This window comes from Hemiscyllium ocellatum, chromosome 35 (assembly GCF_020745735.1).
Source record: "Hemiscyllium ocellatum isolate sHemOce1 chromosome 35, sHemOce1.pat.X.cur, whole genome shotgun sequence".
Taxonomy (NCBI): domain Eukaryota; kingdom Metazoa; phylum Chordata; class Chondrichthyes; order Orectolobiformes; family Hemiscylliidae; genus Hemiscyllium; species Hemiscyllium ocellatum.
Genome location: NC_083435.1, coordinates 19,104,321 through 19,126,355, shown reverse-complemented (window position 1 = coordinate 19,126,355; position 22,035 = coordinate 19,104,321). Strand labels below are relative to the sequence as shown.

At 41.6% G+C, this 22,035-nt stretch overlaps 1 long non-coding RNA gene across 1 annotated transcript; it reads right to left on the bottom strand.

Annotated features, from left to right (window-relative positions):
• Positions 1 to 4,219: 4,219 nt before the first annotated feature.
• On the bottom strand, positions 4,220 to 17,842 carry LOC132832883 (uncharacterized). The gene is made up of 2 exons (XR_009646999.1): positions 17,438 to 17,842; positions 4,220 to 4,352 (listed from the first exon to the last, which is right to left on the bottom strand). It is a non-coding gene; the product is annotated as an uncharacterized LOC132832883 (long non-coding RNA).
• Positions 17,843 to 22,035: the final 4,193 nt, after the last annotated feature.

Here is a 22,035-nt window from a genome sequence, read left to right as displayed (position 1 = left end):
ACTTGTTTGATATTCTACTCTTCCAGGAGTACAAAAAAGGAGAAATTTTAAAACCAGATGCAACCCATGATCTGTGGAACTGGGTTGAGGTGCTCATGTAGACTATTGTGCTGTGAAAATCAAAGGTAGGGAACAGCCATAAGACCTCACTGTGCTATAGGTTAAAATAAATGATGTTCTCTGATTCTGAGTGCAGCAAGTCAGTCATTATTGAAAGCAAAACAAGTCAAAAGAATTTCACCAACCTACTTTTATTATCGCAACTAGATTACTAGATAAATTAGATCTCACATTTTTAAAATAAAGCTTGAAACATCATACTTTGGTTTGTTGGTTTTAGGAGTGTGGTCTCTCACTGAGACTAAGCTCAAAGAGTTGCATAGTTGGTTTTAACCATAAGGCAGAAGTTTATAATGTAAAATAAATGAAGATAGAAGTGAAACTATTTCTATCTGGAATCATAATCATTGCTCTCTTTGTTTGTTTGTAATCTCTCCCAATGTGAACACAATACTCCTTACATTTCAAGTCTCTTACACGGCTTTTTAAAAGAAATCATCATAGCTACAGAAATACTTAAAAATTAATAATTAAACCCCTTTAAACTTGCACAAAACCAATACATCACTAAATCAAACTTAAAAACCCAAATTTAAACTTAATTACATAACAAAATTAATTGCACGTCTACCACCTTCAACACTCCCAGTATCAACAAACATACCAGTACATTTTGTACTGTATTCTTTAAAAATCCACATTATTTTTAATGTTTTTGTTACTCACATCTAATCTACATAAATGTGTGTTGTTGTTGTTATTTCTTATATTGGTAACTAATACCTCACTTTTCAAATTCAAAATTTTAATGTGACCACTTTTAAAACATAAATTCATTTGGTTTGGGTATGAGTGGAGGTAATTCATCCTTCCTCTCTCAGGACATTAACAACTTTGAGCATCTGGTCCAGAATTTAGCAAATTGAAGAACTGGATTGTTTATAACAATTGAGAGGTCAGAGATTTGTTCTTCTCAGTTATAAACATACTCAATAATATCCACAATCCTCTGGGCTAAACAATTCAAGAAAATCAATAACACTTTGAGTGAAGCAGTTCTTTCCTGTCCAGCCCGCAATGTTATACCCTTATCCCAAGATTGCATTCTAGATTCTGCAACCAGGTGAAACAATCATTCAGAACGCTCTGTCCTATCAAGCCCCTTCAGAATTTTTAGTCAGATCATGTTTCATTCTTCTAAATTACAGAGAATATGTGTCCAATTTACACAGCCTGTCATTAATAATAATGCTCTTGTTGTTATGAATCAGGCCAGACCCCATCAATACATTTCAAGAAAGGAGCCAGATCCTAACTTTTCTAATTGTTTTAAGCATTAAGGAGTGATACAGCTGGCACAACTACTTAGTTTTAAAACATAGAACTTATTTGCAAAATTACCAGATGAAACAGAAACAAAAGAGAACAGAACATAGAATAACTTGACTATATATAAACCCAATTGACTATCACAACTTAAATTATGCTGTTCCAAATAATTGTAACATTCCCACAAGCATCCCTTTGACAAAAAAGATAAAATCAAACACAGGTTCTTACAGGAAAAATGTCAGAGAGGATCAGCATGGAATGGTTTATTTGACCTGCAGCCTCAAAACACTTCATAAAACCAAACCAAAGCAGAGACAACGGAGCTGGGAGAAACTGGTCAATCCACTTTCATTGTACCAGTGTATATTTTTTTAAAAACCTAACATCTTTTGCCTGAGGCAGTATATGTGAGCTGGAATCAAATTGGCCCTAAAACCTTTACAAACCAGATACATCATAATCCATGCATTTACAATCCCTCTGAAAAATTCCCAAGGACAACCTAACCTTGTAAAAGGAGCAGCATCATCACACTCATGTCAGGAAAGTTAACAAGCCTTTCACTCTACTCCAGTCTAGCGATATACTTCCTCAAATATGGAAACTGAAATTGCACAATGTCCCCATGTACTCAAAGCCTCCTTTCTTTCTAATTGCTTACTGAACTTGCATGCTAACTTTCTGAGTGCCTTGCCTAACATATATAAGGCCATTTCAACCTCAATACTTGTAAGTTTTACACTTTAACAGATTATTCTGCTGGTGCTGTTGCAAGGACAGCATCAGTGACCCAAGTTCGATCCCAGCCTCAGGCATCTGTATATCTGTGTGGAGTTTGCGCATTCTCCCTGTGTCTGCATGGGTTTCCTCAAGGTGCTCCGGTTTCATCCCATGGGTCCAAAGCTGTGCAGGTTCGGTGAATTGGCCATGCCAAACTACCGACGTTGTTCAGGAATGTGTAGGCTAGTTGCATTAGTCAGGGGAAATGTACAGCAATAGGGTAGGGGAATGGGTTTGGATGGGATACTTTTCAGAGGGCCCGTGTCGATTTGTTAGGCCAAATGGCCTGTTTCCACAATGTAGGGACTCTATGAATTCTTCTGATTAAAGTGAATAATGTCACACTTCATTATACTCCATCCACCAGTTGTGTCAAATCACTTAAGAGTTCATATCTCTTTTCAGCTTCTTTGTGTACCACTCCTCACAGTTCACAGTCCCACCCAATGTTCTACTGTAAGCAAATGTAGATGGATAAATCACTCGGTCTATCCATTAAAGTCATTAATGTGGATCATAAATCTCTGCCTGTCTCAAACATAAGGATGTTTCATTACACTTATCTCTTTGATCAAATATTTCGTCAAGTGTCCTAATGTTTTCTCCTTTGGATTGGTGTCAATTTACTTTCCTATTTGGTGCATTGGAATGTTTTGTTAAAAACACTACATAAAATAAATCACTGTATGAAAGTTTAACTTAATTTGTTAAGGCTGTGTGGGATAGTGAGTCACACAAATAGCTCAGGAAAATCACCAATGTGATTGCATAGAACTTTCACTCCCTTGGTTATTCATATCAATATATATTGGTGCATCTTCCAGTAAGTTAGCAGCTGCCTGTCATGTCATATTGATGCATAAAATTCTGTTCTTTAATTCTGCTGATGTATCTCTTTTCAGAAAAATCATTCCCGAAATTTATTGTTGATGATGAGAAAAATGATAAAGAAGCAAGTGAAGAATTTGATGTAGAACATGCGACAATAGCAAAATACTATGATAAAATGCACGTTTTTGAGGAAAATGATCCCAATGGCCAGAATGAATGGAACCAACAAATATCTGACGGCATTTCAATAGAATTATAGTAATTAGTGTCTTATAAAGTGCAGTAAAAAGTGAGGTCTGCAGATGCTGGAGATCAGAGCTGAAAATGTGTTGCTGGTTAAAGCACAGCAGGTCAGGCAGCATCCAAGGAACAGGAAATTCGACGTTTCGGGCCAGAGCCCTTTCATTCCTGATGAAGGGCTCTGGCCCGAAATGTCGAATTTCCTGTTCCTTAGATGCTGCCTGACCTGCTGTGCTTTAACCAGCAACACATTTTCAGCTCTTATAAAGTGCAATCAAGTTTATTATGCAAACTTTCATTTTAGCCAAATATATAATTGCTTATGTTGGAATAGTAATAACTATTTTAATTTTGAGGTTGAGATACCCTTCAGGTTGTAAATTTTAAACAAAACAATAGAGCTATGGTTGCAGAAGATTTCAATCTCCTAAAGTCATACATCAGAAAGAATCCACTAGAAAACCATGTTGAACAGATACAAATATTTAGTGTTAAGAGAAAGTAGGGAAGATGGTGTGAGCTGAATTATAGTTCTGCCTGATGGAAGAGGTTGTAAGAGATCACCTTTCATCTATTTAATTACTTCCGCTTTCACCTGTTCACAGTCCTTCCATTTTCTAGTATATTTTCCTCCCTTGTGCCTCTTTCCTGGAACCCAATTGCTTAAAATTATGTCTTTTTTTAGCACTTTGCAGTTTAACTTTTACAGCACTGTAATGGGAAATCACTCAACATATTGAGAAAAATGGCTGCAGTTGCTATTAAGACTTTTGCATGTAGTTTGTAGAGGTTTTTCTCAAATCAATTTCCTGTCATCTACTATTTAACTAGGCTTTGCCATATGAATCTGCAACATTTCATTTGAAACACACTGTTTTTCCCCGAGTTCCACTCTGTCTCCAAATCATTGCCTGATGCATGGTTTTAATACGAGGAAGTGAGGACTGCAAATGCTGGAGATCATTCTTGATTTGCATTCCTGATGAAGGGCTTATGCCCGAAAAATCGACTCTTCTGGTCCTCAGATGCAGCCTGACTTGCTGTGCTTTTCCAGTGCCACACCGTTTGACACATCATTTCAATAGCCATCCAAGGAATTTTTAATCTGTCTAAATGTAGAAATGATAAAACAAAATGAAGAAATAAACCAAAATGAAGAAATAAAACAAATAACAGCAGGTGCTGGAGATCTGAAATAAACAGAAGCATAAATTGCTGGAGAAACTCAGCTGGCCAGGTAGCCTCTGTGAAGAGAAAACAGAGTTAATGTTTCAAGTCCAGTAACCATTCTTGAAGAAACATTAATTCTGGTAAGTTTACTGGATTTGAAGCATTAAAATGTTTTCTCTTCACAAATGCTGCCAGAGCTCCTGAGTTATTCCAGCAAATTCTGTTTTTGTTTGTTTTGATTGCAGAAGTGATGATGTGTTAGAGAACATGCAGGTGATGTGAAGAAAAGCAAATAACAACGTTGAGATGCTCTTTATAATTTAATGTGATTTACAATGCATGAAGATGTTTTTCTTTCTTTAGCTAAAGCTTTATGTGCTGGAAGTGTTGTTCTCCCCAGATGTGAAGCAATAGTAATTTTGATACATTTTACAGAAATAATGCTTTTCAACATATCCTTTACACGTTTACCAAAGGTGTTTGTATTGAGTATTTGCTATATTTTAATGTTCAATAAACTTTCCCAATCGTTTGCACTCTGGATTCAGTGTGTATATTTTCCCCACCTTTGATGCTAACAAGGTCATGTAATGCCAGTCCTGGGGCTTACTCCTTCATCCAAGTGTTAAATGCACACTTTTAAAAAACACATTTTCTTAAGAGAATACTTTATCATGGTCAACTTAAAGCTCTGCGGTGAAAAAAATTTCAAAACACCCTTACTGTATAGATTGAATTGGCTGCACCTCTGCACAGTAAAAGGAAGCATGTCTGTGAATATGAGATTAGTAGAACAATTGGCCTGATTTACATTATTCTGCTTTTGAAACGATGCTATAAGATTAGGTCTGCCAGATTTTGTTCCTATTGCAATTTGTGGTGGCTGTTTATAAATAGCTAATTTGCAATTTGTAATTTATAAATAGAACAAACTTCCCAGTGTCTGAATGACGACAGCAATAATGAGAAATTTGAAAAAAATGCAGCAAGGATGAAAGAATGAGCTTTTTGATACCGATTCTAAAAATATTTAAGATTAGATTAGATTACTTAGTGTGGAAACAGGCCCTTCGGCCCAACAAGTCCACACCGACCCGCCGAAGCGCAACCCATCCATACCCCTTACCTAACACTACGGGCAATTTAGCATGACCAATTCACCTGACCCGCACATCTTTGGATTGCGGGAGGAAACCGGAGCAGACACAGGGAGAATGTGCAAACTCCACACAGTCAGCCGCCTGAGTCGGGAATTGAACGTGGGTCTCAGATGCTGTGAGACAACAGTGCTAGCCACTGAGCCACAGTGCCGCCCATGATTTTCCTGTATTTGAAAACCATGGTAATGAGAGGCAAAGATCACCATTCCTTGTATTTGCATCTTATTAGCAGCTAAGTATCTCTTAATATATGTAGGAACAAATTAGTGCAGAGCTGGAATCTGAAAACAACAAATGCTGGAGATCACAGCAGGTCAGGCAATATCCACGGAGACACAGCACTGATGAAGAGTCAGCTAGACTCGGAACATTAGCTTGCTCTTTCTCCATGGATGACCCATTGTGATCTTCAGCATTTGATGTTTTCAGTCCTTCATTTATATGCCATTTGTGATTCTCCCGGGTGAGAATCTAGATGGATTCAAATTGAAAAATGGCCAAATAGAAGTCTGTGTGTTTATCTGTTGGGAATTTTCTCTGCTTTTTATGTTGACCGTCATTTTCCAACATCTCTGCTGGATGACTAAAGAAATTGGGGTTTGGTTAAGAGAAAGAAGGAAGCGTATGTTAGGTATAGACAGGCTATATCTAGAAGAGCACAAAGGCAGTAGGAGTATACTTAAGGGAGAAATCAGGAGGGCAAAAAGGGGACATAAGATAGCTTTGACAAATAGAGTTAAGGAGAATCCAAAGGGATTTTTACAAATACGTTAAGGAAAAAAGGGTAACTAGGGACAGAATAGGGCCCCTCAAAGGTCAGCAAGGTGGCCTTTATGAGATGCGGCAGGAGATGGGGGAGATACTAAACAAGTGTTTTGCATCAGTACTTACTGTGGAAAAGGATATGGAAGATGTAGAATGTAGGGAAATAGATGATGACATCTTGAAAAATGTCCACAAAACAGAGGAGGAAGTGCTGGATATTTTGAAAAGCATAAAAGTGGATAAATCCCCAGGTCCTGATCAGGTGTACCCTAGAACTCTGTGGGAAGCTAGGGAAGCGATTGCTGGGCCTCTTAGTGAGATATTTGTATCATCGATAGTCAAAGGTGAGGTGCCAGAAGACTGGAGGTTGGCATATGGAGCCACTGTTTAAGAAAGGTGGTAAGGACAAGCCAGGGAACTATAGACCAGTGAGCCTGATGTCGGTGGTGGGCAGGTTGTTGGAGGGAATCCTGAGGGACAGAGCATACATGTATTTGGAAAGGCAAGGTCTGATTAGGGATAGTCAACATGGCTTTGTGTATGGGAAATCATGTCTCACAAACTTGATTGAGATTTTTAAGAAGTAACAAAGAGGATCAATGTGGGCAGAGTGGGACATGGGAGACTGGTTAGCAAGGTCAGATCTCATGGAATACAGGGAGAATTAGCCATTTGGATACAGAACTGGCTCAAAGGTAGAAGACAGAGAGTGGTGGTTGAGGGCTGTTTTTTAGACTGGAGGCCTGTGACCAGTGGAGTGCCACAAGGATCGGTGCTGGGTCCTCTATTTTTCATTATTTATATAAATGATTTGGATTTGACCATAAGAGATACAGTTAGCAAGTTTGCAGATGACATCAAAATTGGAAGTGTTGTGGTCAGTGAAGAAGGTTACCTCAGATTACAACAGGAACTTGTTCAGATGGACCAATGGGCTGCGAAGTGGCAGATGGAGTTTAATTTCGATAAATGTGAGGTTATGCATTTTAGGAAAGCAAATCCTAGCAGCACTTATACACTTAATAGTAAGGTCTGAGGGAGTGTTGCTGAACAAAGAGACCTTTGAGAGCAGGTTCACAGCTCCTTGAAAGTGGAGGTATAGGTAGATAGGATAGTGAAGAAGGCGTTTGGTATGCTTTCCTTTATTGGTCAGAATATTGAGTACAGGAGTTGGGAGATCATGTTGCAGCTGTACAGGACATTGGTTAGGCCATTGTTGGAATATTGTGTGCAATTCTGGTATCCTTACTACCAGAAAAATGTTGTGAAACTTGAAAAGGTTCAAAAAAGAATTAGAAGCATGTTGCCAGAGTTGGAGGATTTGAGCTAAAGGTTAGGGCTGTTTTTCAGACGCTGAGGGGTGACTTTATAAAAGTTTACAAAATCATGAGGGGCATGGATAGGATAAGTTGACAAAGTCTGTTCCCTGGGGTGGGGGGAGTCCAGAACTAGAGGGCATAGGTTTAGGGTGAGAGGGGAAAGATATGAAAAAGACCTAAGGGGCAACATTTTCATGCAGAGGGTGGTACATATATGGAATGAGTTGCCAAAAGAAGTGGTGGAGGCAAGTACAATTGCAACATTTAAAAGGCATCTGGATAAGTATATGAATAGTAAGGGTTTGGAAGGATATGGGTGGCAGGTGGGACTCGATTGGGTTGGGATATCTGATCGGCATGGACAAGTTGGACCAAAGGGTCTGTTTCCATGCTGTACATCTCTATGATAATCTCCAATTCAGTGATTATCTCCAATTCATCGAAGTTGGCAATGCAATACACCAGCCTCGCCATACCATCATGGCTAATCTCAGAACTGCAATGCACTTTGGCATTTCACCACTGTCCAATGGAGCACATAGACCTTACATATATTCACCTGCAAGGTCACGCTGCATGTAGTGTCACGCACCCATCAAATACATTAGTACAGGTTCAGTCTCATGTCCTTTAGCTTGCACTCATAGAACTCACTCTTTTGCACTGAGTTGGATGCTTGTAACATCTCTGCCTTGAGCAAGGTAGTTTTTCATGTTTGGAGAAAGTGAGGACTGCAGATGCTGGAGATCAGATTCGAGAGTGTGATGCTGGAAAAGCACAGCAAGTCAGGCAGCATCGAGGAACAGGAGAATTCACATTTCGGGCATAAGCCCTGAAGGCTGTACTAATGTATTTGTTGCTTGCGTGACACTATATGCAGAGTGACCTTGTAGGTGAATATATGTAAGGTCTATGTGCTCAAGTTTGTCAGTATTACACAGTCAAGAGGGTAGGCCACGTGCAAAGGTGCAACCCTTTTCTGCAGTCTTCATTTGGCTCATAACTATTACCAGTTTCTAATTCTTTGTTGGCTTGTTGTATTTGACCTTTTTTTTGTAATAAATTACTGGTTTATTACTAAAACCAATTTGTAGCGTTGCGTACTTGAATTTCAATGAAAAACTATGTAATTAAATGAAAAACAACACAAAATATAATGTCAATCCAGATTTCAGTCTGTGATCATACTTGTTTCGTTTTCAATTGATTGATTTTGTTTGAATAATGAATTAATTTATTTTTTGTTATGTGTACTGAAGTACAGTGAAAAGCTTTGTTTATGAGCAGTATATGCAGATCATAGTAAGTAAGGATGTACAGATCAAAAAGACTTAGACAGAGCATACGTTGCACAAATATTACATTGCAAAAGGTGTGCACAAGGCAAGATCAGCATCATTTAAAGCTAAAGAGAGTCCATTCATCCATCTAAAAACAGCTGGGAAGAAGCTGTTCCTGAACCAGCTAGTGCATGTGTTTAGGCCTTTGTACCTTTCTCTTCCAGCTGAAAATGTGTTGCTGGTTAAAACACAGCAGGTTAGACAGCATCTCAGGAATAGGAAATTCGACGTTTCGAGCATAAGCCCTTCATCAGGATTCCTCAGGAATAGGAAATTCGACATGCTGCCTAACCTGCTGTGCTTTAACCAGCAACACATTTTCAGCTGTGATCTCCAGCATCTGCAGACCTCATTTTTTACCTTTCCCTTCCAGAAGAGGTTGTAGGAGATCATTACCGGGGTGCAATTGGATATCAATTCGGACCATAAAATTTTGCATGAGCAGTTTTCAAATCCTCTAGAACCTTTCCAGAATGTAATGATTATGTATTGATTATACCAATGTTTCTAGCTTTCCTGTAGCTAGTTTCTTTCATATCTAGGTTATACCTCATCAGTCCCAAAGATCTTACTGGTGTTCAGCCCCAGTAACTTCTCAAGTACTTTTCCCTCTAGTTATAGTAACTGTATTTATTACCTAACCACCCCACAATCATATATACTTCTTTTATTATGTCAAATTTTTGCACATTCTTGAACCTCATTTACTGGATCAATGCTCTCGATGTGGTCTCCTCTACATCAGAGACCAAGCACTAACTCGCAGAATGGTTTAGGAACACCTCTGGTCATATTTTGCAATTAGTATTTATTTACTTAAAGGGTAATACAAAGTATTTATTTAATTTCTTTGCCATTTCATGGTTGCCTATTATTTTTACCCAACTATTGTTTGCTAGTTTATCCTCAAACTTTATTCCCCCCCCCCTTTATTATTTACTTGATCATATATGCCACCCTTATGTTCCTTAGCTAATTACAGTTAGTTTATTTCTTTCCGAGGTTTCTTCTTCCCCACTGAAATATATCCAAGTTGTGAGGCATTAAGTATTTTCTTAAATGTCTGCTGTTCTTCCTCAACTGTGTTCTCTGTTAAACGTCTTTTCCCAGCCCACTCCAGTCAACTCCTCTCTGAGCCATTGTAATCAGCTTTTGCTTTTTTTTAGGTTCAGCACAATTCTTTCTGATCCTAGTTTCTCACTCTCAAACTGAGTAAGGTTTTCTGCCATTTTATTACTCACTGTTTTGAGAGAATCTTTTACTCTGAAATAATTTGTTAAACGTGCACATTACCAAATCTAGAACAGGTTGATCTCTAAATTAGATCTACAATTTTTTTTTTCTGAACAAATTCCACTTCTTCTTTGCGACTCATTCTGGCAATTTGATTTTCGAATCGTCATGAAGATTACATGTAGTGCCTTTATTATATGCTCTCATTATCTCTTAATATCCTGTACATATTTTAAATCCTACTGTAGTAACTTTTATGGGGCCACAAATTACATTCACCAATGTATTTTTCCTCTTTTCATTTCTTACCCCAACCATAGGATTCTACAACTTCTGATTCACAAATGTCAAAGATAGAAGATTGGCTGACTGGTAGAAGGCAGAGAGTAGGAATAAAGCAGCCAGTGACAAATAGAGTTCGGAGCAGTCAGTGCTGGAACCACAGCTATTCATATTATACCTTATCTGGACAAAGGAACTGAGGATATTGTGGCGATACAGCGATGCAAAGTTTGGTGAAAGGACAGGTAATGGTGAGGAGATGGGGAAGATGCATTAGGATTTGGATAGACTAGGAGACTGGGCAAAGACTTGCTTGATAGAATACAATATGGGAAAGTGCAAGGTTATGCACTTTGGTAGGAAGAATAGAGACATAGACTATATTCTGAATGGGGAAAGATTTCAGAAATCTTAAGGGACTTGGGCATCCCAGTTTAGGATTCCCTTTAAGGTTAACATGCAGAAAAGGTAAAGTCAATAACTGCGGCACTGGAAAGAGCATAGCAGGTCAGGCAGCATCTGAGGAGCAGGAGAGTCAATGTTTTGGCTTAACCTTTCAAGACTGAGGAGGGGATGTGGTAGCCGAGAGGTAAATGGGGGGTGGAATAGGGGAAAGATTGTTGGGATTGTGATAGGTCAGTGAAAAGTGTCTAGCAGATAAGTGGGAAGGAAAATGGACAGGTCAGACAGGTCAAGAGGGCAGAGTCATGTTGGAGAGATAGATCTGGGATTGGGCTGGGGGGAGGGGGCAGGGGAGGTAGGAGGGAAGATTTGGAAACTGATGAATTCAATAATGAGGACGTGTGGTTGTAGGCTCTCAAGGCAGAACACGAGATGTTTCTCCTCTACTTTGTGGGTGGAGGAGGCCCCGAATGGACATGTCATAGGGGGAGTTGAAATGCATGGCCACAGGAAGGTGGAGTTTGTTGATGTTTATGGACCAGAGATGTTCCCTGAGCCATTCTATGAGTTTGTGCTCGGTCTGTCCAATATAGAGGAAACCACATCAAGAGCACCAGTTCAGTAAAAGAGGCTCGAGGATGTGCAAGTAAATCTCTGCCAGATATGGAATGATCCTTTTTGGCCTTGAATGGAGGCGAGGTGGGAGGTGTGGGCACAGGTTTTCCATCCCTTACTGCAACAGGAAAAGGTGTGGAGAGGGGGTTGGTTGGTTACACCTATTCATGGATGGAATGGTCCCAATGGAATGCAGTTAGGGGTGGGGGGGGGAAATATATTTTTGGTAGTAGGTCTGACTGTACGTGGCAAAATTGTGGAGAATGATATGCTGGATTTGGAGATTAGTGGGGTGCAATGTGAGAACCAGGAAATTCTATCCTTGTTATGTTTGAGGGTTGAGGTTCAAGGGCAGAGAAACAGGAAATGGACGAGATGCAAGTAAGGGCATTGTTGATAATAGTGAAGGTTAATTATGGTCCTAGAATGAGGAGGACATCTGGGATGTCCATGAATGCAATCACTCATCCTGGGAGCAAATACAGTGGAGGCAGAGGAATTGGGAGTAAGGGGTTGTGTCTTTACCGGGTGAAGTGAGCTCAGAGAAGCTGTGGGACTCAGTGGCTTTGAAGCAGATGTAAGTGTTAAGTTGGTTGCCAGAGACGGAGTCAGAGAGGTTCAGGAAGGGGAAGGAGGTGTTGGAAATGGTCCAGGTGAATTTGAGGTCAGGATGGAAGTTATTGGCGTGATAGATAAACTGTTAAAGCTCCTCATAAGAGTACGGGGCACTGGCAATACAGTAATCAGTGTAATACCAAAATGGATGAAAAAGTAGAGATGGTGCCAGCGTAGCTGTGGAAGAGGGACTGTTCCATATAAAGAGGCAGACATAGGTATGCAGGTACCCATAACCACCTCTTTGGTTTGTAGGACGTGCGAGGATTGAAATAAGTTGTTTAGGGTGAGGACCAGTTCCTCACCCTAATCAGGACATGCTCAAAACATCAACTCTCCTGCTCTTTGAATGCTACCTGATTGGCTGTGCTTTTCTAATGCCACACTTTTTGTGACTCTGAGGACCAGTTCCACCAATCAAATGAGAGTATAGGTGGAGAGGGATTGGGTGGATGAGTGGGAGAGGAAGAAACAGAGGGCTTTGGGGGCTTCCTCATGGGGAATACAGGTGTAGAGGGACTGAATGTACATGGTAAAGAATAGGTGTTGGGGGCTGAGGAATTGGAAGTCCTTTCCTGGAACTCCGTCCTGTCCTCCTTGAGCCGGGACTCCCCACATACTTTCAAGACTCCATCCCTGCCTTCCATCTCCTCCACAACTTCTTCTCCCGCTGACCCACCCAGGCCCCCTCCACCAACAGTCTCATTAGTAAATGTTTAAATATCTGACATTTCTTACTGGTTGACAAGAGTACTGGCTCAGAATGCTCTCTTGGCTAGGTTGGCTCAATAAATAATTGTTAAAACTGTACCTAAGATTATTTCCTAAAATAATGTTGGGTGGCATGGTGCCTCAATGGTTAGCACTGCTGCCTCACAACTCCAAGGACCTCAGTTCAAACCCACCCTTGAGTGACTTCCTGTGTGTAGTTTGCACATTCTCCTTGTGCCTGTGCGGGTTTCCTCTGGATGTTCTAGTTGGGCTGCTCTTCCAAGAGTTGGCATAGACTGAATGACCTGCTACCACATTTGGGGTTTCGATGACACTGAGTGTACTTAACAATTGGTACTGCAGGCAGGCTGTTCATACTGGATCATCAGAAAGTGACTGCAAAAGGGGTCAGCGTATTTTATTTACTATCCATAGTTAGTGCAGTGGGCCTGAAATTGATCTGGTCAAGTGTCAAATCAATTTGAAAGGAGTACTCAAGTTAGGAGATATTGGACAGAAATCCAGAGAGGTTAAACCAATTCCGCATTGGATAATCCAAGCTGGGGTCAACGGTGTGAGAGAAGCCAAATCAACGCTAGACAGACTGTGCTGGAGTTAGTCAGATCTGCGTAAGATTAACTACACTGGGACCAAAGATAGAATTGTGCATGTTCAGGCAAGAGTAACTGTGCTAGGATGGGAGGAATTCAGGAAAGAGGTGCAGGCAAGGTTATCTTATGTATATAAATGATTTGAAAACTGACCACAAAGCGAGAGGCAGGAAAGTGAAAAAGGAAAATCGGAATATTCTATCACAAGTTTCTTCACAGAACAGGCAAAAATTAGTTAGAAAATGCACAATGAAGGTGGAACCCGTATAACACACTTGCAGAATAGAGTAGCTGGTGGATAGATGAAAAAAGGGAAAGAGAACAGAAGGAAATGATCATCACCATTTTAAGCTTGCAATTATGTGGATGAGTTCATGTTAATATAAGGTGAACCTTTAAGTCAGTTACTGCAGCTGGTACCAATGACAATACGGTAGAAAATACAGGGAGAAGGCATCCACCCCGATATACTAAATCACAACCACCGACTGCAATATAGTGTGAGGTGGTGGTAACCCACCTGATAGTTAAAAAGAATTCAAGGAAAATTAGGGCATCCTTCATAGAACACTTGTTAAAATTTTTGGAAACACTTGTGTGTTTTAGCTTTAATTTTAAAGCAGAAGTTTATGGTTATAACCTGAGGATGTTCTCACAGCATAGGTAAATTCATTTTAGAAACATCTTATTTGTATTTAGAATTTGGAGTGAGAAATATTTTGTCTGTACAAAAGTGCTGTAGTTGATTTGTTCTCAAAATATAGAGGTGAAGGGATGGTAGAGAGGAGAGGGAGGGGATGTTGGAGAGGAGAAGGACAGATGGGGAGGGGGCGAGGTAGGGTTCTGGGGGGAGAGAGGCGGGGGAGATGTAGGAAGGTGGAAGGAGGGTATGTGAGGGAGAGGGCTGGGGGAGGGTATGTGGGGGAGAGGGCTGGGGGAGGGTATGTGGGGAGAGGAGGGAAGGAGATGTGTGGGGGAGGAGGGAGGGGTGTGGGTGTGGGGGAGGAGACAAGGGGGCAAACAGGGGTCATGATGGGGCAATGAGGGGATGGGATGGGGTAAGCAGGGAGGATAAGGTGGGTGGGAGGGGAGGCAGGTGGGGTGTTTGGTTGGAAATTGGGAAGCTTGAGGAAGAGCTAGAGGCGTAAGCGTATATGAGGGGAGAGCGATGAAGTGGATAGGGAAGGTGAGAAGGTGTGCGGAATGGGTGTGGGACCAAGTAAGAGCAGGAGAAAACAGAAAGAACAGGATGGGAGAGCAAGACTCAAAGAGAAAAGATGGGGAGTGAACAGAGAAGTTGATAAAGCGAGGGAAGTGACATGGGAAATGAGGAAGGAGAGTCGCGGAAGAGGTAAAGCTGGGAGGAAGGGTCTTTTTACTAAGGGGGTTGAGATTGTGGGAGAAGGAAATGTTGTTGGGGAAGATGGAAGGTCAGGAGTGGAGGGCGTGAAAAGGCACATAAAGGAGAGAGAGATTGAGGATGGGAAGTAGGAAAAAAGGCAGAGTCTGGAAAGTAGGGAGGAGGGAAGAAAACACTTGGGACAACGTGTTGTAGATCGGGGTTAAGAGAGATGATTTGGAGATGCCAGTGTTAGACTGTGCAGCTTTCAAGACAACACAATACAATCATGGTTAGGAGACATGATTTGGAGATGCCGGTATTGGAGTGGGGTGTACAAAGTTACAAATCACATGACACCAGGTTATAGTCCAACAGGTTTAATTGGAAGCACTAGTTTTGGAAGCACTGCTGCTTCACTAGGTGGTGCTTCCAATTAAACCTGTTGGACTATAAGCTGGTGTCGTGTGATTTGTAACATGGTTAGGAGAGTTTGAGTTATGGGATGGCTTATAGGGATTTGGGGGAGGATTGTCAAATGTGGGATATAGGTAAAGCAGTGTTACTTCTGCAACCATAATTGCTTATGCAAGGTAAAGGAACTAACACCAGTGTATAATTGTTTCAGCTAAGAGCTGAGTTAACAAGAATAAAAACTATGTGAAGAAAATACATAATTGCTTTTGCATTAGCTAAAATGTGCATACAAGAATGAAAACTATGCGAAGGAAATACATAATTGCTTTTGCATTAGCTAAAATGTGTATACAAGAATGAAATGTGCCTGCAAACAATGGAAGATGTTACAGACAAATAGATAAGGCGCAAAGAACTGAGTTTTGCCAACTCGACATATTGCCCTCATGTACGCACTGAAATGATCCAAGTTAGTTACAAATAAGGGATAGAGTAAATAAGAGTAAGGGTCGCCCGGCTTGGAGTAGGGGGAGAAGTAAACCAGGGCGGAATGCAGCTAGGCGGGGCAGAACACAATAAGGAATATTGATAGGTTTGAAGGCCAATGAGGTAAACGGGGAAGTACTGAGAGACGCAATTAAACTGTATAAACTGTGGAATAATTTTTGGATTGGGGTGCCTACCTGTTAGACACCCAGCTTGAGAATGTTTCAATAAAATTCGCTGCTTCAGAATTTGACTCGGACTGAAAGTTATTATATTGTGAGCTCTGTTTCTCACAATTTGAGCACTCGTTCAGGGTGTCCATCATCACCAGTGAGGTAGGCACCATCGATAGCTGGGAAGATGCATCCCGTTCCTTTTAGAATGGCCCCGTGTTCCTTGGAGGTGGGTTCCCCCTTCTGGTTGACTGATCGAGATCTGATGAGAGTCTATCTGAACCATGCAAAAGGTTGTGAAATAGGAAATTTAAATAGGCACAGGGAGACGTTGAGCCAGGCAACTCCATGCACGGACCAAGGTAGGAAAATTGACTTTTAAGTACTGCCTTGGTGGCTGGGATTGAGTTCTAGTAGTTAATAAGGGACTAATGAAGGAACTCAATCTGGGCTGTGCCGAGGGTAAGGAAAAAGCCTCCAGTAAAAAAAAGGAAATGGAAATGGAGGCAGGGTCCCTGACAACATACCTACAGAAGGTCCTTTGGGCAGGATGTTGTGGAATTGGAAAAATAATACTTGTACAAGGGGAAAAGTTAGGAGAAGGGTGATTAAATATTGTTGCTTTGAATGGACTAAGCAATCCATTCTTCATCCCATCCTCTTCTGGCCAAAGTACGGGTCGGACGAAGACTGTGTTTGTAAATATTTGAATTTCTATGTCAACGGAAAACAGTCTTACAGTCAGGAGGGATCAGATTATGCTTAGTGTCGGAAGGGCTAGGAGCTGAAGGGCTACTGAGGGTACGCTTCGTAACTAAATCATGACCAGACATCCAGAAAAAGATAGAGAGAAGGAGCAAGGAGCCTCTATAGGAGTTGGTGCGGGAAGCTCAGAAAGTGTCTGAGATATGGTATGTGTGTGGGAGAGAGAAAGGAGCTGTACAGCTGGTAGAAAGTTTAACCTTCTGTGATTCGGTTCGAATGCATGTGTGTTTGTTGGTGATTGAATGTTTGTGCTTTGTTCCCTGGAGCTTGAGATCCCAGACTGTTTTGAATCTGATTTCTATTATGGAAATTTAACATGATTTATTTTAAGGTTAAGGACTCTACAGTGATTGTGAAATAATATGTTACCTCCTGTTCTTTTTTATGACTGCCTATCAGTTTCTAACTAATCTCTTTTATCCTTACATAAAAGCGATTTATGGAGGACAGTTGAAGTTTCAGTTCAACATTAAGTTGCAATAAATTATCAAAAAAAATCCTATGATTAATATCTGTGACCTTGGATTCGGCCATTATTCATGCACTAGAAGTCTTCTTTAGCTTGAATAGACAAATCCTTTTTAAGGCATCTCCGGTTATTTCACGGAGTTTGAATTATGGGATGGCTTATAGGGATTTGGGGGAGGGTTGTCAAATGTCAACACCACAGTCACTGGAGAAATTATCTACCAATTTACTTTTCACCTCAGGCAGACCGAGTCACAAAGCAGTTTCGAGAATTAAGATTAATTCTGACCCACTCCGGTATCTCATTCTCGCACATCACTTACTTATCGATTTCCATTCGCTTCGCTCGACGCGCTTCGGGTCTTTTGCTTTTCCTCTCTGTGGAATTTATTTCATCCGAGCCTTCCTGATTTTTGCTTTAAATTACTCTGTTTGAAGGAATGGGGGCGTAAAGAGAATTCTCCGTGACGGTACCCGCTCCCCATCCATCCCCTCTCCTCCCTTGCCCAGCTTTCCAGCAAACATGGTCGCTCTTTTGCCTTTCGGATTTATAAATGTGAGTGGAAAGGGTTTTATATTACATTAACAGCGGAGGGAGAGGGGGGAGGACATCGCCACCTCCCCCGCGGCACAGACGGAGTCAGTTGCCAGGTCGGCGGAGCTCGAGCTCCAGGTTCAAATCCTAACGGAACGGGAGGGAAGGGCGCGCGAGGGGAGGGGGACTTGAGGCGCTGATTGGCGGAGCGGAAAGCGCGGGCGGTTTGAACCCCAACGGCCCAGCCTCGAGCGCCCAAGGAACGTTCCCCGGGAATGGCGGCGGCGGCGGCGGGTTCGGGGAGAGGAGAAGCCGTGAGAACCAGCAACAGGGTCAGACCCACCACCCCCTGTTTGGCGACTGGAGTCTACTGACCCTTCCTTCCAGCATTCCTGATGAAGGGCTCCTAACCGAAACGTCGATTCTCCTCCTGGGATGCTGCGCATTTCCAGCAGCACCCTAATATTGACTCTAATCTCCAACATTCTGCAGTCCTCACTTTCGCCTTCCTTCCAGCTACAAACCGGATTCCTTCGTCCCAGCTCTCCTTACATCCACCCCAGTCCTGAAGAAGGGTTACACCCGAAACGTTCACTTCACCTCCTGATGCTGTGTTCTACCAGCCTCCTGCTTGTCTACTTCACAAGGTTATGGCTGATCTGATATTCCTCAAATTCCACACACAGATGAAGAGTTTTAAATGTACACAGTGACTCTGCCTCAGTTGCTATCTGTGGCTATGAGTTCTAATGGCACACATCCCTCCAGAGAGAAGAAAATCATCCTCTTTGCAGTCTCAGCTTCTTCTCTGCTGCTGTTAAACTCACTAACTTCAAATAATGTTGGTCTTGCTTGAGGCACCTGTGCAGTTCAACCTTGTATGTCTCACTCTGTCTAAGCATCCTGTGATCTGTATGTCATGCTTACTTAAGATCTACCCATACTGCTCACAAACAAAATTTTTCACTACACATAGATACACGTGACAATAAATTAATTGAAGTGAGTGCACCTTTACTCTGAGATTATGCCCCCAGTCTGAGACTCTCCCATGAAGGGAAACATCATCTCAGCATTTACGTGTTTAACCCCTTGAGAATTCTAACCGTCTCAATTTGATCACTTATCAATCTTCTAAATTCCAGTGAGTCGAGTCCAAACCTGCACAAAACACTATATAGGACAAACAGGAAGACAGCTAACAATCCGCATCCATGAACATCAGCTAGCCACAAAACGACACGACCAGCTATCCCTAGTAGCCATACACTCAGACAACCAGGAACATGAATTTGACTGGGAAAACACTACCATCATAGGACAAGCCAGACAGAGAACAGCCAGGGAATTCCTAGAGGCATGGCATTCATCCACAAACTCCATTAACAGACACATAGACCTGGACCCCATATACAAACCACTACAGCTGAAACTGACACCCGGAAGCGGCAAGAACATCCATCAACAGACACATCGACCTGGACCCCACATACAAACTACTACAGCTGAAACTGACACCCGGAAGCGGCAAGAACAAACCACTATAAATACCGGAAGAAACATCAAAGCAGCGCTTCACAGGAGGCTCCAATAGCACTGATGATGTTCCCTAGCCAGGGAACGAAACGTTTGCAGCAAAAACTTCCAGCTCGGCGAACCACAACAACGGACACCCGAGCTACAAATCTTCAACCAGTCCTCACTTTCTCCTAGATCATCCTAGTGAGTCTGCTCTGAGCTGCCTCCAATCTTTCTTAAATAATGGAGCTAAAATTGTTCACAGTTCCCCAGGCTGGTCTCACCAGAACCTTGTACAGATGCCAGTTTCTCCTTTTTGTCGCATCTCTTCTGATGATACCACCATCCATCAAGCTGCCTTTAACAGCTTTAAATTAAGGGGTGGTAGGTATAGGACAGATGTTAGGGGTAGATTCTTTACACAGCGGGTTGTGAGTTCATGGAATGCCCTGCCAGTAGCAGTGGTGAACTCACCTTCTTTATGGTCATTTAAGCGGGCATTGGATAGGCATTTGGAAGTTATTGGGCTAGTGTAGGTTAGGTAGGATTCGGTCGGCGCAACATCGAGGGCCGAAGGGCCTGTACTGCGCTGTATCTTTCTATGTTATATGCCTCTGACATAACCTCATTTTATCCTCAACTAAGGACTCCCTCCACACATTGAGGTTGACAGGGCATTCAGCTCCGTCCAGCCCACCTCCGACACTTGCACCCTCACCAGCACTCTTCCTTCCCAGGACAACAATAGGATTCCCCTTGCTGTGACCTGCCAATCCACTGATGTCAACATTCAAAGGATCATCCTCCACCATTTCCGCCACCTCCAGCAGCACTCCCATCAAACACACTTCCCCTTTTATACACTGTCAGTATTCTGCAGGAACCACTCCCACCGTAAAACCCTTGTTAACACCTGCATCACTTCTTACATGTCCTCAGTTCCCCATCGCAATTCCAATGCAATCACAGAATGCATAACACTTGCTCATTCACCTCCTCCCTCATCACTGTCCAAGACTCCAGAGTCAATGTTCAAGTGAAGGAGTTTTTGTTTGTAGTTTTTTCAATGCAGTTTACTGAATTTGGTGCTCACAATGCAGGCTTTTTTTACATTGATGCCACCAAACACAGACAGGGTGACAACTTTGTCGCAATGTCTCCAGGAATGATCCTGACCTCTCCAGTTGCTTACCATGTCACTAAACACCTTGCTCTTATGCTAAAACTTCTGTCCCTGGATAGCTGAAATGTTCTAATGAAAGCTCAAGAAAAAACATTTTCCACTCGGGCACTTAACAGCCTAAAGATCTTAACATTGAATAATCCAACTTCAGAAACTAACAACGTTATTTTGTCACATTATTTCCTCCCCACTCCCTCCCACAGTCTTGTCTGTGTCTTGAGAGAAACAGAGTTAATGCTTCAAGTCCAGTATGATTTCTTCTGTTCCGAAGCAGAGTCATCCCAAACTCAAAATATTAACTGTTTCTCTCTCCATAGATACTCCCAGTTCTCCTGATGAAGGGCTTATGCCCGAAACGTCGAACTTCCTATTCCTTGGATACTGCCTGACCTGCTGTGCTTTAACCAGCAACACATTTTCAACTGTGATCTCCAACATTTGCAGACCTCATTTTTTACTCCCAGTTCTGCTGAGTTTCTACAGCATTCTCTGTTTGTTTCAGACTTGCAGTCTCCACAATGTTTTGTTTAGATTTCCAGCTTCTCCAATATTTTGCCTTCATATGCGGCTGTATTTACTTTGCTCTGAGTAGAGATGATTCATTCTGTTCCTTTCAAGCCTTCATTCATGTCAATTTAACATCGGTTCTTGTCTTTCATCACCATTATCAAGCCCTTTGGCATAAACCATCTGGCCTCTTGCTTTTCCTCTGTCTCTGTCAAAAGTATAAAAAGAATAATTTAATCAAAAAGAGAAAGAAACATAAGTGATGTTTAGGAAACTGAATTCAGACAATGGTGTTGAGGAATGTAAAGGAAGTAAGAAATAAATTAAACAAGAAATTGAAAGATCTAAAAATCACCATGAAACGTCCTTGGCAAAAAAATTAGGGAGAATCCAAAGGGATTTTACATGTTTATTAGGAGTTGTGGGGGGAACTTGGTTCAGGGGAGGCCTATTCAAGGACAAAGGAGGGAATTTATACATGGAGCCGAGGAAGCAAGTGAGGTCTTTGAGTGAGTACTTCACTTTCATATTCATTAAGGACATGGATGATGGTAAGATTAGGGAGGGATATTTTGAAATCTCAGGGTGTGTCGATATTAAGAAGGAGGAAGGATCAAAATCTTTAATGTAAATATTTCCTGACAGCCTGATGGGATCTTTCAAAGGATACCGAGAGAGGCAAAGAAGGAGATTGCATGGGGTCTTGGCAGAGATCTTTATATTCACTTTAGTCACATGTCACATCCCAGAAGAATGGAGAATAGCCAATGTTCCTTAGTTGCAATTCACATGGAATTCATGGTGAGTTGTGATACTGGATACAAAATTGGCTTGTTTGTAGATACAGAGGATAGTTGTGGAGTTATGTTATGAGGGTGTCAGTCTGACTAGATGTCTGTGATAATGCTCTGATTAGTAAGTTTGCAGAAAATTAGTGGAGTTGTAGCCAACAAGAATAGTTATTAAGGAATGCAGGAGGATATACATCATTTGGAAAGTTGGGCAGAGAAATGGCAGATGGAGTTTAATCTGCTCACGTGAGGTAATGCCTTTTGCGCGAGTAAATGCGAGAGGAATGTAAACAGGAATTGACAGGACACTTAGGAGCATTTATAGATGGAGGGATATTGGGGGTTGCATGTCCTTGGCTCCCCAAAAATTGGAAGACAAGTGGTTGA